Below are 14,835 nucleotides of genomic sequence, written 5' to 3' on the forward strand. Positions count from 1 at the left end.
TAACTTTCCCATAGTGGTCTCACTCAATATTTTCTGACAGTAGAAGGTGTGTGTAGTATTTGGTTTGGTTTCTGTTTGATGCATTGTGCTTCTAATATCTGGGCATTTGTATCTTCTATTATTTATGGAAAATTTTCAGTCATTTTTTTCTTCAAATATTACCCTCCTCCTTTCATTTTATCATCCCTTACTGGGTTTCCATTTAGACGTATATTAGAACTTTTTTGCTCTTTGTCTCTTAACTATTCTTTCAATTTCCATTTCCTTGTATATCTGCATAATTTCTTCAGACATATTTTCCACTATAATAATTTTCCATTTAATTCTGCCCATTTTGCTGCTCACTTCTTCACCAGTTTTTAAAATTTCAATAATTTGTACTTTTTTCCTTTTAAAAGTTTATTTTATTTGTTGTGATATTTAATTTTACATGTCAAACTTGGCTAGGCTATAGCAACCAGTTGTTTCATCAAAATTAAGTCTAGGTGTTGCTATGAAAATATTTTGCACATGTAATTAACATTTGCAATCAGTTAACTATATGTAAAACAGATTATTCTTGACAATGTGGCTAGGCCTCACTTTATCAATTGAAGGTCCTTTTTAATTTTTTTAAATTATTTTTTAATGTTTATTTATTTTTTGAGAGAAAGTGAGAGACAGAGTGCAGGCAGGGGAGGAGCAGAGAGGGAGACAGAGAATCCAAAGCAGGCTCCAGGCTCGAGCTGTCAGCACAGAGCCTGATGCAGGGCTCGAGCTCACAGACCATGAGATCATGACTTGAGCTGAAGTTGGACGCTCAACCGACTAAGCCACCTAGCTGCCCCTAATCAATTGAAGGTTTTAGGAGTAAAACCAGATTTTTTGAAGAAGGGATTCTGTATTAAGAATGTATCATAGAAATCCTGCCTAACTTATGGTCTGCCACCTTGCCCTATAATTTATAAACTTGTAGTCCTCCACAAGCACATAAGCCAATTCTTTAAAATAAATTTAGATAGCTAGAGCATTCAACTAATAGATAAATGATAGGGGCGCCTGGGTGGCTCAGTAGGTTGAGTGTCCGACTTCAGCTCAGGTCATGATCTCATGTTTCCTGAGTTTGAGCCCCATGTTGGACTCTGTGCTGACAGCTTGGAACCTGGAGCCTGGAGCCTGCCTCAGATCCTGTGTCTCCCTCTCTCTCTGCCCTTCCCCTGCTCATACTCACTCTCTCTCTCTCTCTCTCCCAAAAATAAAATAAACATTAAAAAAAATTTTTTAAAAATAGGTGACAGAATAATATCTATCATAATATCCATTATTAAATATAAGATATGTAGTATGTATAGATTTGTATATAGATATATATAAGACATATATAGATTTATATATATATCTAGATAGATAGTTATATAAGATATGTGTGTGGGGGGAGATAGATGGATAGATAGATAGATCCTATTAGTTCTGTTTCTCTAAGAACCCTAAATGATACAGTGATACCAAATGATTTCTTAACTTTTCTGTAGTTTATTATTAATTTATATTTTTATTATCTCATTTTTATTTTGGTAAACATTTCCACCTTAGGGATTTAAAAGTTTATGTCTGATTTTTACAGTTTTTTAACCCTTAGGGAATCTAAATTTATTGCTTATTGTTTTGATGGCTATTTCATAGTGATTTGGTTCTGTGTGTATCTGGTGATCCTTAGTTGTAAGCTCATATGTGATGAGTTTTATTATATGAATAATACACTGACAAAAATTGAGATTGTTTCCTTCTTGACAGGATTTTCATTTGCTTCTGCTGGGAGCCAGGCAGTGTTACCACACTGGGTCACTTCTGCCCCTTTTATGTTTTCAAGTTCCCTTAGAGTCTCATATCAGCTCTACCTATTTTATGTTATTGGTCTCAAACCAAATTTTGGGACCATTCAGCTGATATTGACACCTGATCTCAGATAACCATATTTTTTGTGGGTTTTTTTAATTGTTGGCTGTATAAGAAGTATCTTACTCCCTGTTGAGTGTTCATGAACATAGATACATGAATACACACTTTATGTAATATCTAATCATTTTGTGCCAGGAACATCCTTTCTTAATATTTGGTCTGACATTGCCCACAGCATATTGCCAGTCCTCAGGATTTTCTTAACTAATTCTACAGGTGATTAACAGATAACTGGGTAGTTGTAGAAATAAAATATTATTTTATTTGAAACCTACAGAATTTGCTTAAAAGAGTGCTTTCAATACACTAAATTATTTTTGTATAATGCTTTGAACTTTGTTTCTAATAGCATATCAGAGAATTCTGGCCTTGGATATAAAATAGGGGGTGGCTGAACAAAACATATCTCTAGAATTCTATAAATTCAACTTTCGGTGATTTACCATCTCAAACAGCAATGTTGAGTGTAATATTTATCACTTGGAACCTTACAGAGTCAAAAAGTCTGCTTGAAACATTTTTATACTTAGAGGAATCTTATTTTTGGTGGCAAGAGGGAAACAGGGATTGGAAGGGCCATCAGTCAGGAGCTAAAACAATTTCTCTTATGTATGAATCACAGACTCATGGAAACTAAAGTTTGAAAATGATGCAATAAGTCATCTATTCCATCTCTTTGTCAAAAAAGAATTACTTCCTCAACATTTTAAAATATATAGTTTTGTTCCATTCATTTTTTTAAACCTCCTTTCAGACCTGTCTTTTTTTTTCCTTTTAAACTATCCTGGTTATATTAAGATTTGCTTGGTATAACATTGTTTTAAAAATGCCATAGTTAGAACGGTAATATTCTGAAAAAATGTTTGGAATGACAGGGGCGCCTGGGTGGCTCAGTCGGTTAAGCATCCAACTTCGGCTCAGGTAATGATCTCACACTCTGTGAGTTTGAGCCCTGCATCAGGTCAGCACAGAGCCTGGAGCCTGCTTCAGATTCTGTGTCTCCCTGTCTCTGACCCTCCCCCGTTCATACTCTGTCTCTCTCTTGTCTCAAAAATAAATAAACATTAAAAAAATTTTTTTTAATGTTTGGAATGACTGATAAATCAAGAGTAAATGTTATTATATGAAAATTAGAAATTTTGTGTCAGCTAATATTATGAAACATCCTAAGTCCTAAATAAAATAACAAATGTTCTAAATAGATACTGTTTTAGGTAATAAGTCAAATTCTGCCTAAGCATAAAGACATATTTGAAATTTACAGTATACATTATAGCTTAACGTCAGAGCAACCACAAGTGAGTATAAATGCTGTCAGTCCAGGTCATAGTCAAAAGTAGTCATAGTTCAGTAACTCATTTTTGCTATGATTTAACTGGATTGCTTGCTTCTGCCCACCCACTATTCATATTTAGTGCTTACGTGTCTCTCTAAATCTTAGATCTGATCTTGTCACAAGACAGTTCAAAAACTTCTGATGCCTCCAGTTTACTACTGGATAAAATTGAAATAATTCAGCCTAGAATTGGTTTTCTGCCTAACTTTCCGGTTTCATTTCCCACACATCAGTGTCCCGTCTCCCTTCTAAGTTCCCTATAGTTTGTTGATAGCAGTCCACCTGCTATTTCCTAAACACATCTTTCATTCTCTGGAGTGTTTGTCTTTGCTTGAATGTTTGCCAGTTGCCTCTCCCCAGCAGCCCCACCAACTCTATAATCACCTGCTGGGGCTTTAAATATTCCCTAAATCTCATTTCAGCTCAAATCTTATCTGAAAATCATTGCAGACTCCTCTAGTTAAAATTAATCTCTCCTCTGTAACCTTTGCTAATGTTAATATCTTCTATTATAGCACTTAGCATAGCATTGCATTTAAATGATAGACATAAAAGTGTTTACTACTAACTTTTATGCTCTTGAGTTGTAAGTGTTCCATAGTAGCCATCTTTTGTTTCTTCTGTAGAACTTTCATTGGGTAAGTTTGCTGAGCATCATCTTATTGCTGCAGTGAGTTAACTAACTGTTCATGTAAGTGGACACACATAAAAATACAGTGTTTGAGTTATACATACAGTTTCTGGGGTCAGAAATATGCAGATGAGAACCTTTGTTTAGCTGCAACATAACTAGCCTTAGACAATTTAACCTGTCTTTGTATTAGTTTCCTCATCAATAAGATGAATTTAGAGTTGTAATTCAAGGTTTTTGTGAGGATTAAATGGTATAATGTCATGTAGTGAATAGTGCCTGACATAGTAAGTACTCAATAAATATTAGCTATTATTGTGATTATCATTTTAATACTTTCACGTGATTGGTATTTGAAATAAATCACTGTAAAACAAAGAATCAGTATCAGATATCAAATCAAATATAAATATCTCAACTATTTGAGCTTGAAGACACTTAAAGGTGCATAGACACCCAAATCTATGTCATGAAACACAGAATTTTAGGCACTAAATTTATGCTGATGGAAGCTCTATGTGGCAACCAAAGAATGTCCTACAATAAAGTAGGAATAAATAATTGACATAGAGTCCATGTCCCCCTACTCCAGCCCTATGTTCATTGGCAAGCATTCCTTGTGTTCCCCTTTGTGCAACTGTATTTAAATAAATATAACTCAGGCAACCAAGCAGTAGAATTCAGTTTCAGAGCTCAAGAACTAATTTATTTGGGAGGACCAGTATTCATGTATACAGCTCTCTCCTACATTCTCCAGGGAAATATTGCTTCGTTATGTAAATGCTTGATAAAATTTTACAATATATGCAAGTTTAAATTTATTATCCTGAGCTTACAAGGAGCTAAGCCCTGTTTTGCAATTTGCCTTGCAAGGTCTCTCAAAACAAAAGTCCATGACGTTTTGTTCACCAACTATTATCCAACAGAAATCCCAGCCTAGTGTGCAGGGTCCTGCCCAAATACCTCTGTACAATAAATTTTTCTTGGACTTTCCCATTATTCCCAGAATAAGAAGTTGTTTCCTCCTATGGAGTTTTCCTGGTACAAAGTAACAAAAGGAAACTAGGACTACAACAGAAAAAAAGAACTAATTGATCTTCAGAAATTTACCTCACCTAATAATTGTGAGCTCCTCATGGCATGAACAGCATGTTTTTCAGTCTTTCCCCACTTGATACCTAGCTAGTCACTGACTCATAGGAGGTCCTCTCTATATATTTGCTCAAGTAACAAATGTTCACAACTTTAGAATCAAAGGAGCATTTGTGAGAGAAAATTCTCATTAGGAAGAACTCAGGGAAAGAAAAGATTTAAAATTTGACTTTAGTTACCTCCCCCTCCCCTGGTATCTCTCCATCCTTTGCTCTCCCTTCCCTCCCATGTTAGCCTGCTCACACATGCTCTCCCACATGCTTGTGCACATGTACACCCATACACTTAACTAGATTTTTCCAGGCTTTTCCAGCTATCTTAGTAAGTGACTTTACTATCCCTTTAGTGGGGTTGTCATTGAAAAAACAATGCACCAAGCTTTACTCTAAAATGCATAAGCACAGCCTCTTATATAAAGGTACTACTCTTTTTCAAATATGTGTAAATGCAAGTAAAAGAAGATTTTATGCTCAGAACAGACTTTCCACTTAAGGTTTTCTGGCCTACACATGAATCAGTCCTTTTCCTCCTGGTTCACCTAAGACTGAATTGGAATTTTTCAAAAGAAACATTTCTAGGTAGCTAAGGGTGTAGCAAGATTCTCACACAGAGAGTCGTGACACCGAGGCTTTTTTTTTTTTCTTCCAGGAAACAACTTCATTTGTTCTGGCGCTTCTCACTTGGGTTCGTTGGGACGAACTGAACCCTGAACACCACGTGGTGTAGTTTTGTTTTCTTTTACTTTTTCTTTTTTTTTTCTTTTTCTTTTACTTTTTCTTTTTCTTTTACTTTTTCTTTTTTTTCTTTTTCCCTTCCTTCCTTCCTTCCTTTCTTTCTTTCTTTCTTTCTTTCTTTCTTTCTTTCTTTCTTTCTTTCTTTCTCTCTTTCTTTTCTCTCATCTCCCATATGTGGTAACACACAAACATGTAGTCTGATTAAGTGGTCTTGTGTTACACAGCCTTGAGGGATGTTGTCACGTAATCATATAGCCAGGTTGCCTTGAGGTTTTTTTTTTTCCTTCCTTAGGGAGGGCTCCCTACCACAATGGTACCACAAGCACAGTGGTAGCAGGAGCAAACACAAAAGAAAATTTAAAAATGGAAGTTTTATAATATGCAGAAGTTCAAATGTATTAACCAACTAATCTGCCCTTAGCCCCTGTTGGTTTTGCCTTACAGTGCCTCCCAAAATAAAATCTATGACACCTTGTCTTACTCTTAACTAATTGAAAATTCCAGCTCTAGAACTTCATAATTTCAATCCAGAGGTATTTGGAATATAAAAAGTATGTTTCTGCCTTGGTACCAGTCCATACACTATAAAAGGCATGAAAGAAGCTCCCCACCAATAAGCAAACCAAATTAGAAAATCAGGAGGGTGGTGTGCTAACATCAGTAACAAAAAAATGATGAAACGTGCATGGTATAGGAAAAAATGTGTCATCCAGCTTCAAAGATGTAAATTAGTTCTTTTGAAGAAGGACAGATATTTGAGGCTGTAAATTACCATGTCAAATTAGATAGAAATCTTCAATATAGCTCAGTCACAAAACGATGCAGGACTCTTTTGTACTCAACACTGAAAGAGATTGTATCACTTGTGTCATAAAACTGAGAGACGTGATGTGATAGTATTTTCCATATGAATGATGGGTCCACACCTGGAATAAAGCATTCAGCTTTGTGCTGGTAGGTGCCCAAAAAATGTAGATAAATTGAAAGGAATTCAGAGGAGACGGAGAAAAAATGATAAGTGGAATGAAAGATTTGATGGATGGACTAAAAACAAAAAGTACTACATTTGAGATTTCTAAGGAAAAACCTTGAGGGAGAATTTGATTGGAGCAGTTCTACTGATAGCAGAAGGCTCTAACCTTTGGGTTGAGTGAAGAATAAGGATCTGGGGGATAAATCAATCTATGGTATTTTAGACACATTCTAAAGTAATGAGGCAAAATTATGATGAAGCATATTATCAGTGAAAACTTTACAACTTCAAATTGATGACCACCAAAGCCCTTCAAAGTGTCGCCCAGGGAAAAGCAGCATCATCATCCCCTACAAATGTAGAATTCCAGGTCCCCACCCAGAGCTCCTGAGCCTGGATGTGCATTTTAGCAAGATCTCCAGGTTATCTAAGGATGCACATTAAGACTTGAAAAGCACTGGTTAATACCAAAGAACAAGTTTTAGTGAGGGCTGAGTTTCAAATTTGATTTGCCACTTACTAGCTATGTGACCACGAACAAATCATTTAATCTCTGCATGCTTGAGATTCCTCACATGTACAATAGGTAATAGTAATAACACCTCAGACTGTTGAAGATTATTGAAATTACACATCTTAAACATTTATTGGAGTTGTGAGGGACATAAAAATGGAAGCATACATAAATGGCACAATGGGTTGCTATCTCTAATGGAGGATAAATGGAAAGCTGGAGGAAAGAAAAAGGAAGAAGAAAGTAAAGGGAAGAATGAAGAAACAGTAAAAAATTATATTCTGAAGAGCAGTGAGAGGACTCTTCCATCTTTGTCTCATGAATATCAGTCTCCACAACTCCCGGTGAAGTTTTGCTTCATCATCAACCCTTTCAGGCTCTTTCCTTGACATAAATATTCTTTTGCTCTTATTCTGTGATTCAAACACTTTCCCAATGTCTCACACCTCTGAGACTTCCCACAAAGGAGTGGTAGGAGGCCTGCTCAAACCACTGGAGTGAGAAAGTTGGGAAATCACTGCATCTATTGCCCTCCTCCATATTCTTATTAACCATAGCTCTGAATACATTGAAAACACATGCAGTATTGGTGTTTCTACATCACTCTCCAAACTCCAAAGGGAAGGTGCACAACAGTGGTGAGAAGATGTTTGCTCCCTGGAAATTCTATAAGGTGAAATTTCCAGTTCCATTTGACTTCTTTTGCTGGGACCAGAATTAGACTGAATTGTTGATGATCGGGATACTAAGAAAAAATTTTCTGACATTTGTTAAAGAGGAAAGGAAAAATTTACTTAGAACTATTGTGATAGGTGTCAAGACTATTGCAATAGAGAGAGACTGGCCTAACTTCAAATATAGCAAAGATAGCTGGGGAATTATAGTCACTGAGCAGAATGGGGGGGTGGGGGCAGTCAGTGGGTGAAAAATTCCTAAGAAGAGGCATCGAGGTGAGGAGGGTTCTTGCTAAAGAGATTTAATAAGATTCTTGTTGAATGCAGGCCAGAGTGGTCAGATATCACACATGGGGAATGAGAAATTTGACCAGATAATAAGAGTGAGGGATTCTCTTAAAACTGACTAAGGGGGATTCTTGCTAAAATTGATCCGTGGAGGTGAAGGCCAGCAGAATATGCCACACCAAAGTATGCCTGTGTCTCATAAAATCATTTTGAACTGAAGGCAATTGAAAAGAAGTAGATCCAAGAAAAGCTCTCTGTTCTTCCACTGTTTGGCTGAAAGCAGGACATACATTTATAAAGGTTTCCTCCTTCCCCTCTCCACCACAAAGGACAGAAGTTAATTCCTAGACACAACTCTAGAACGTTATCAGCCCAGGTGTGGCACCAGAGGAATGCACATAGCAGAATTCACTAACCAGCCCTTATCTTTTATTAGTTCCTCCGTATATTTATCTTCCCACAATTTGCCACCTTAGGAGCTCAAAGTTCTTTTCCTTCCTCTTGCCATTTCTCTAAAAAATTATTATTCTCTGCTAAGATGCTATATCAACTCAAGTTCAAAGCATCCCTTTGAGCTACTCATCATTGAGTACTCCCATGTGTATTTGCAACACATGTGTTAATAAATTTTTGTTGAAATCAAGACCCAAAGATAAGGTCTAGTCAAAAAGAAGACTCAGAGGAGGCTGACTAAAGTTTAGTAAAGGAGAAAGATTTTGTCAGGGGTCAGGGTCCAAAGTGTTCACACACACAGACAGACACACACACAAATATACACGTGCTTGCACACACACACACACACATACACACACACACACACACACACACACACACACACACACACAGCCTGTATGGAAATTCAGCTCCCTAATCTGCCCTTCCATCAGGCAAACTCTGTTTTCTAGGGACATCTTTGCTGTAAATATAAGTGAATAAGAAGAAAAGCCTTTAAGACTTTCCTTTTGTTGAGGAAGCTGAGAGAGTGAGGCAAACAACACGCAGAATAGTTTCAAGATGAAGAGAACGACTTGTTACTGATGTTATTAAGCACAATAAAACAGAACAAAATAAACAAAACATCATTATGACCTAGAGGCTGGTCATGTTGGGAGGAGCAGTACTGGTATGTGTGAGTGTGTGTGAGAGTCAGAGAGATTGAAGAGTTCTTCCAAAATTTAAAATTAGGACAATATATTTTTGCTAGTTAACTCCTTCAGGGTTACCAAATTAAAAAAAATTGAGACGACAAAAAAACTCCCTGATTTGCTGTCCTATTGAAATACATTTCACCTAATATGAAAGAAATGAGTTAATGTGATATTAAGCTTAATTTTGTTACTGTTTTTACGGGTACTTGAACCTCCAATGACAGCGTCTCTAGGGCAATGGCTATTACCACAAGTCAGAGTACTGTAAATTTCTTATCAAAAACTATAAATCTTAATATCACTTAGGAAACATCCTTTTATGGATAAAAATACCCCTTTGCTAGTAAAATAGCAAAATGTGTTCCAAAGCACATCTTTTTTTTTTAGTTCAATAGGTTGATTTCTAAGGTTCCCATTTAGCTTGTATTTGAAAATGGGATTTTCACATTGTTATTTAAAATGGCTCTGGAGTGCTAAAAAGAACTCCTGAGATAGAATTCTCTGAGAATAGACAGGATCTCAAAATTATTTCATAATGAACAGGAGTGTACTATGGAGGCAGCAGTGATTTTCATTAAAATAAAATCAAGAAACATACATTTTGTTGGCATAGAACCTTATGTTCCACAGATATGTCTTAGGCCTGTACTTCCGTTTAAAGGAGGTTGATAAACGCAGTCTTCATATTTCAGATAGAGTAAACCTTATCAAAAGGAGTAACATGTTCCTAACAGCTGTTGCATAATTAAAACTACACTTTGGGTATAATAATGAGAAAGGGTAAGTAATGACAAAAAAGGGAAATATATAAATCTCTTCTTTGAATAGTAACAGCTTGGTATTTGGTTTGCTATTGACAGCTATGTAACACAAATTTGATGTTCATTTCAATATTTGCTATTTGCAATATAGATGTGTGTAATAAATGCATATATTTAAATTTTTAAGTGACAGATTAGTACTAAGACTGTTGGGTGTACATAATCCTTGCTTTGGTGATTATATTTTTCCCATTCACAAGATGTTTCAGTGATCATTTTCTTTTTAAAAATTCAGTAAACATGGCAACTGCATATCTGAACACTTTTCTATTTCTTAGAGAATGGGAAAAAAAACAATCACTTGAGTTCCGAGGAGAAATTAAAAGCATAATACATGCCTGTGAAAGACTTGTATTTCAGGTTCTGGAAATCTGTGAAGACAAAGCTTTTACATAGAAAAAGATTGAAAACATACACAGTGGGGTGAAAAGACCCTCAAAATGCATCTTAATGTCCATTTTAATTTCATTTCCACTAGAGGCATCTTCACAGGGACTATCTCTGAGAAAAGCACACAGTCACTCTATCAACTATTAAGAGCTCATCAGTTTCATTTACCTGCCCCTTGGCTGGTGGTCACATATGCTGATGACTTCCTAAAGAGACCACAAAAATACCTTGTTCATGGAACAATGCCAGGTTTATTTACTGCAGTCAGAGAGACCACTGTCTTGATAGTCTTAGGTGAATCTTTGGAGAAAAGGACAAAATCGGGAAATCAGTAGATTTAGAGAAGCTATTTAAAGGTTTTTCAATGTTGAGGGCCTGATAGGAGCTAAGTTAAGGTTGTGATATGGTAGTTTAAGATTAGTAAACACAGAAATATGAGAGTTTGAAAAGAAACTTTAAGAGTTAAAAGCAGTTTGATGATTCCAGTTTAACAAACTATTGAAGAATAATTTATTGTTCAGATAGATGGATTTTCAGGAATTATGTGAAATAAACAATATGGTATTTACAATGTTATCTTTCTGAGCAAAAATTTCCTGGAACAATAAAGTCATGTTATTATAGACAGTAAGCTGATGACTATAGATGGCTTCAGTTCTTACGGTCTTATGGGACTTAAGAGGCTGATAGTCTTGTTATTAAGGATAGGACTCTAGGATCTTTGATTTGTTGTGCATCCATATTGTTCTTATCTTCACAGTCTTCCAGAAGTGATTCCTAGGGCTCACCAATGTTAATAGCATTTGACAAAGAGTAGAATGTATACTGCTTCTTTGATCCTGATCATGAGTTCTGGGAAAGAGAATTCAAAATAAGTATCCAGAAATTATCCTTCACTGATGCCTCCTCTTTCAACACACTGTAACCCCAACTCACTATTGTGCAAGATTGGAAGTACAAAGCATATATTTAAAGTTTTATGTTTCCTGGTGGAGCTGACATTTTTTATTAATACTGTAGGTCAATCTGACTTTGGGAAAGGAGTTTGGCACACAAGAACCACCAATGGCTTTAAGCAAAGAAGATTCTTTGACAAAATGATAATCTGCAAAATCAGGAGGCTATCTAAAGGAGGGAATCAAGAAAAAAAGACGGCAAGTCACATTTTTCACTTTATTATATTTATTTTCATTAATTAATACATATATATTTTGCACATGAAAACAAACATAAATAGTGCTATATAGAAATCTTTGTGTATCAATAAATCTTATAATACACACTGACTTATCTAAACTGATATCCCAGGGAGGAAGCATTGTTATATGGAAAACACATAAAAGGACTGTGAATCCCAACCAGAGGACGTGGAAACATGGGCAAGGCTTTCCATTGTCCTAACCTGGTCACTCTTCTTGAGTAGCAAAAATTATAATGTTAGCATATTTCACAAATTAGTAATGAGGATTAAATGAAATACCTAAAAGATATTGGAAATTTTATTTATAAGTAAAAATAGAAGTGGTCACTGTTAAGATTAGTTATATATAATTAGTTATTTAGCTTCTAAAAACATGGGATGGTATGGGATTCTGTTTCTCTTCCCAAACAATTGGAACCTATGTAGAAAGTGTAAGGTAATCATAATAGTATCTACAAGCTTAGTTACTTTACAAAAAAAAAAAAAAGGATAAAGAAAAAGAATGAATAATCAATTAAAAATTAAATAATGCTGACTTACCAAAGGAAAAATAATAAATGGAAGTTAGTTAATGGGGTGATAACACAGTCATCAATATCAAGTTTTTTAATTCATTTTCACTATATGTATCATCTGTATTTAATAAACAGCCTGGAGAAAGCTAGTGCAGCATTCTATTTTTATAGTTCTTATATCCCTTTAACATATTTTTGTAGATGAAATATTATTTTTAATAAAGTTTTCCTTACATAAAACCAGAACAATAGAAAATGTAATTGTCATTTTCAAGGGTGAGTTGAATTTTTAGCTTTCTCCTATACATCAAGGGAATGGAATGAAATGTTTGAAGTAGTGATGAATAAAAGCAAGTTGAAGCAGGTGGGCTCTCCTTTACAGTCAGAACACAAGGTTATTCAGGTTTCTGTAATATTTTGTGAGCATCCAGACCATTCATTCATCCTTTTAAATAAGACACTTTATTCTATCTTCACATTCTGAAATTATGTCACAATTAGTATTATGCAAGTTAGAGCTGAGTATAGCCCCCAAATGTGAGGGAAATAAGAGCCTTGCTGCAGAGGCTTGTTGAAAGAAGAATGGAGAGGAGCAGACAAGAGACTAAAAGACAGTAGAGACTTAGAGAAATCAAAGCACTAGTAGGTAGAAGATTAAGAACAGCCTAAGTTCATGAATTTCCTTCTGACTCCATTGGGGAGTCCACCTGTGAACCCTTTTCTCATCCTGATTACTCATAAGGTTTTCCTGAGCTTTAGCTGGCATAGTTTTCATTTGCTATTGCCAAGGACCTTAGATCGTTAACAATTTGAAGAACACAAAATATCACTTCTGAAATGTACAGTTGTACAAAATGGATAAGTCCATGAGCTGAAGACATGCCCCATCCAAACAGATAGCTGAAAAACTTGTGGATGATAAAGACTTGGCAACACAAATATCAAATCAAGTAAAATGTATGTAGCCAGAAGACAAAGCAGAAAACATTTGCACTAATTAAAGTGGTAACTCTTTGCATAACTATTTGCATAACTCAGTAGTTATAGTCATAACAGTTTGCTAGTAACAAACAAAGATTTGAGGAAAATGGGAAAGAGTATAAAAATTTTCTGTGCTTATCCAAAAATATCCAGAGAAGAAAGTACTCTGATCTCACACAAGGCTTGGCGTTAAATGTTCTCCTCACTTTTAGCTTTAGGAATCAATGACAATAGAGTAAGGATGAAATGGTATTACTTCTTTGAATAGACCTCCATACTTGTCAAATGGCTTTCAAAAACATTGCCTCATGAGATTCTCACCACTCCAATGCATAGCTGAGATTTTACTTCCATTGCAGAATTTCATTGTAGAGATTCAAAGTAGTTAAATAACTTATTCAGATCCCGACCAGGAGTTATAAGGACAAAATAAGAACACTAGTGTTTTTGTCTTCTAAATCAGTGCTGTAATCTGTAGCTGCTAGAATAAATTTAAGAGAATCTTGTATTGAAGAAAAGTGTATATCTACTTTAAATTTTAACAACAGATGAAAGGTATCTTTAAATAATGGCCAATCTAACTTCATACAGTATTGGCCTCTAGGGCAACTACTTCTACTTTGTCTCTTGTTATATCCCCAAGAGCAAGACTCATATAGAGATGCAAGAAAGGGCAATTTTGAGCCTTGGTGCTAGATGTGGAGTTTTCTGGTAGATGAAGGAAGGAGGTGAAAGGCCATCAAAACTCTATTACTTATCTTTTCTTGAAATCTACACTCATTGCCTTGTTTCTTTCAATTGTTCCTTTTCTTAACTAGTATATTTTATATAGTAAGAGAAGCCTATAATTATTTCACATTTTCAGGGAAGTCTCTCTTTCTCACTCCCTCATCTTAGATACTTTAACAAAAATCTAAGTGGTGATTTCCAGGATATAGTGGCTACAAGAAGTGTTATACCCATCTTTACGATGAAAAAGAGCCAGATTAACTTCAAATTCATGATTTTTGCACCCATCAGAAACCTGAGTTCACAGAACAAACCAATGGCCTCAAATCTGAGAAGAGATTGGTGCCTGCAAAGATAGAGGAAAAGAAAGCACTCACTTCCCTAGATGAAACACCACCCCCTCCCCCCTTAGACAGACACTGGTGATAACTGATGAAAGCAGAGTGTAAGTTGGTGGGATGCTGTGAAGTCCAGCAGAGATAAAAAGTGGAGGAGGTAGCACATGCTTGTAGACGTTCTTTCATGAACACAAAAGATGCTCATAGAAAAGATCCAAAAGAGACTTAAGAATGTGTTATTGTGGAACCTGTGGACTCAGAGGAGGCGAAGAACAGCCTTAAAAGATTGGAAAGTAATTCTTGCCATTAGAACACTGGGGAAAGATGAGGGCAGCCTGAAGAAGGGAATTGAGGGGGGAAAACACCTACTCCTGGGCAAGGAACAGAACTAGGCACTAGACTCAGAACTGAGAAGAGAGAGTGAGAAGGAACTAGAAGATTCTACCCCTGAGACTCAGAATTTAGAATCTGC

General features: G+C 35.7%; 1 long non-coding RNA gene across 5 annotated transcripts in view; it reads left to right on the plus strand.

The window, feature by feature from the left end:
• LOC123379189 overlaps positions 1–11,750 on the plus strand; it is a 316,516-nt gene extending 304,766 nt beyond the window's left edge. For all 5 annotated transcript variants that reach the window (XR_006583365.1, XR_006583363.1, XR_006583362.1 and 2 more), the window contains one exon: positions 11,620–11,750. This is a non-coding gene — a long non-coding RNA (uncharacterized LOC123379189). The remainder of the gene's footprint in view (positions 1–11,619) is intronic.
• The last annotated feature ends 3,085 nt before the right edge of the window (positions 11,751–14,835 follow it).

Source organism: Felis catus, chromosome A1, assembly GCF_018350175.1.
Source record: "Felis catus isolate Fca126 chromosome A1, F.catus_Fca126_mat1.0, whole genome shotgun sequence".
Lineage (NCBI taxonomy): Eukaryota > Metazoa > Chordata > Mammalia > Carnivora > Felidae > Felis > Felis catus.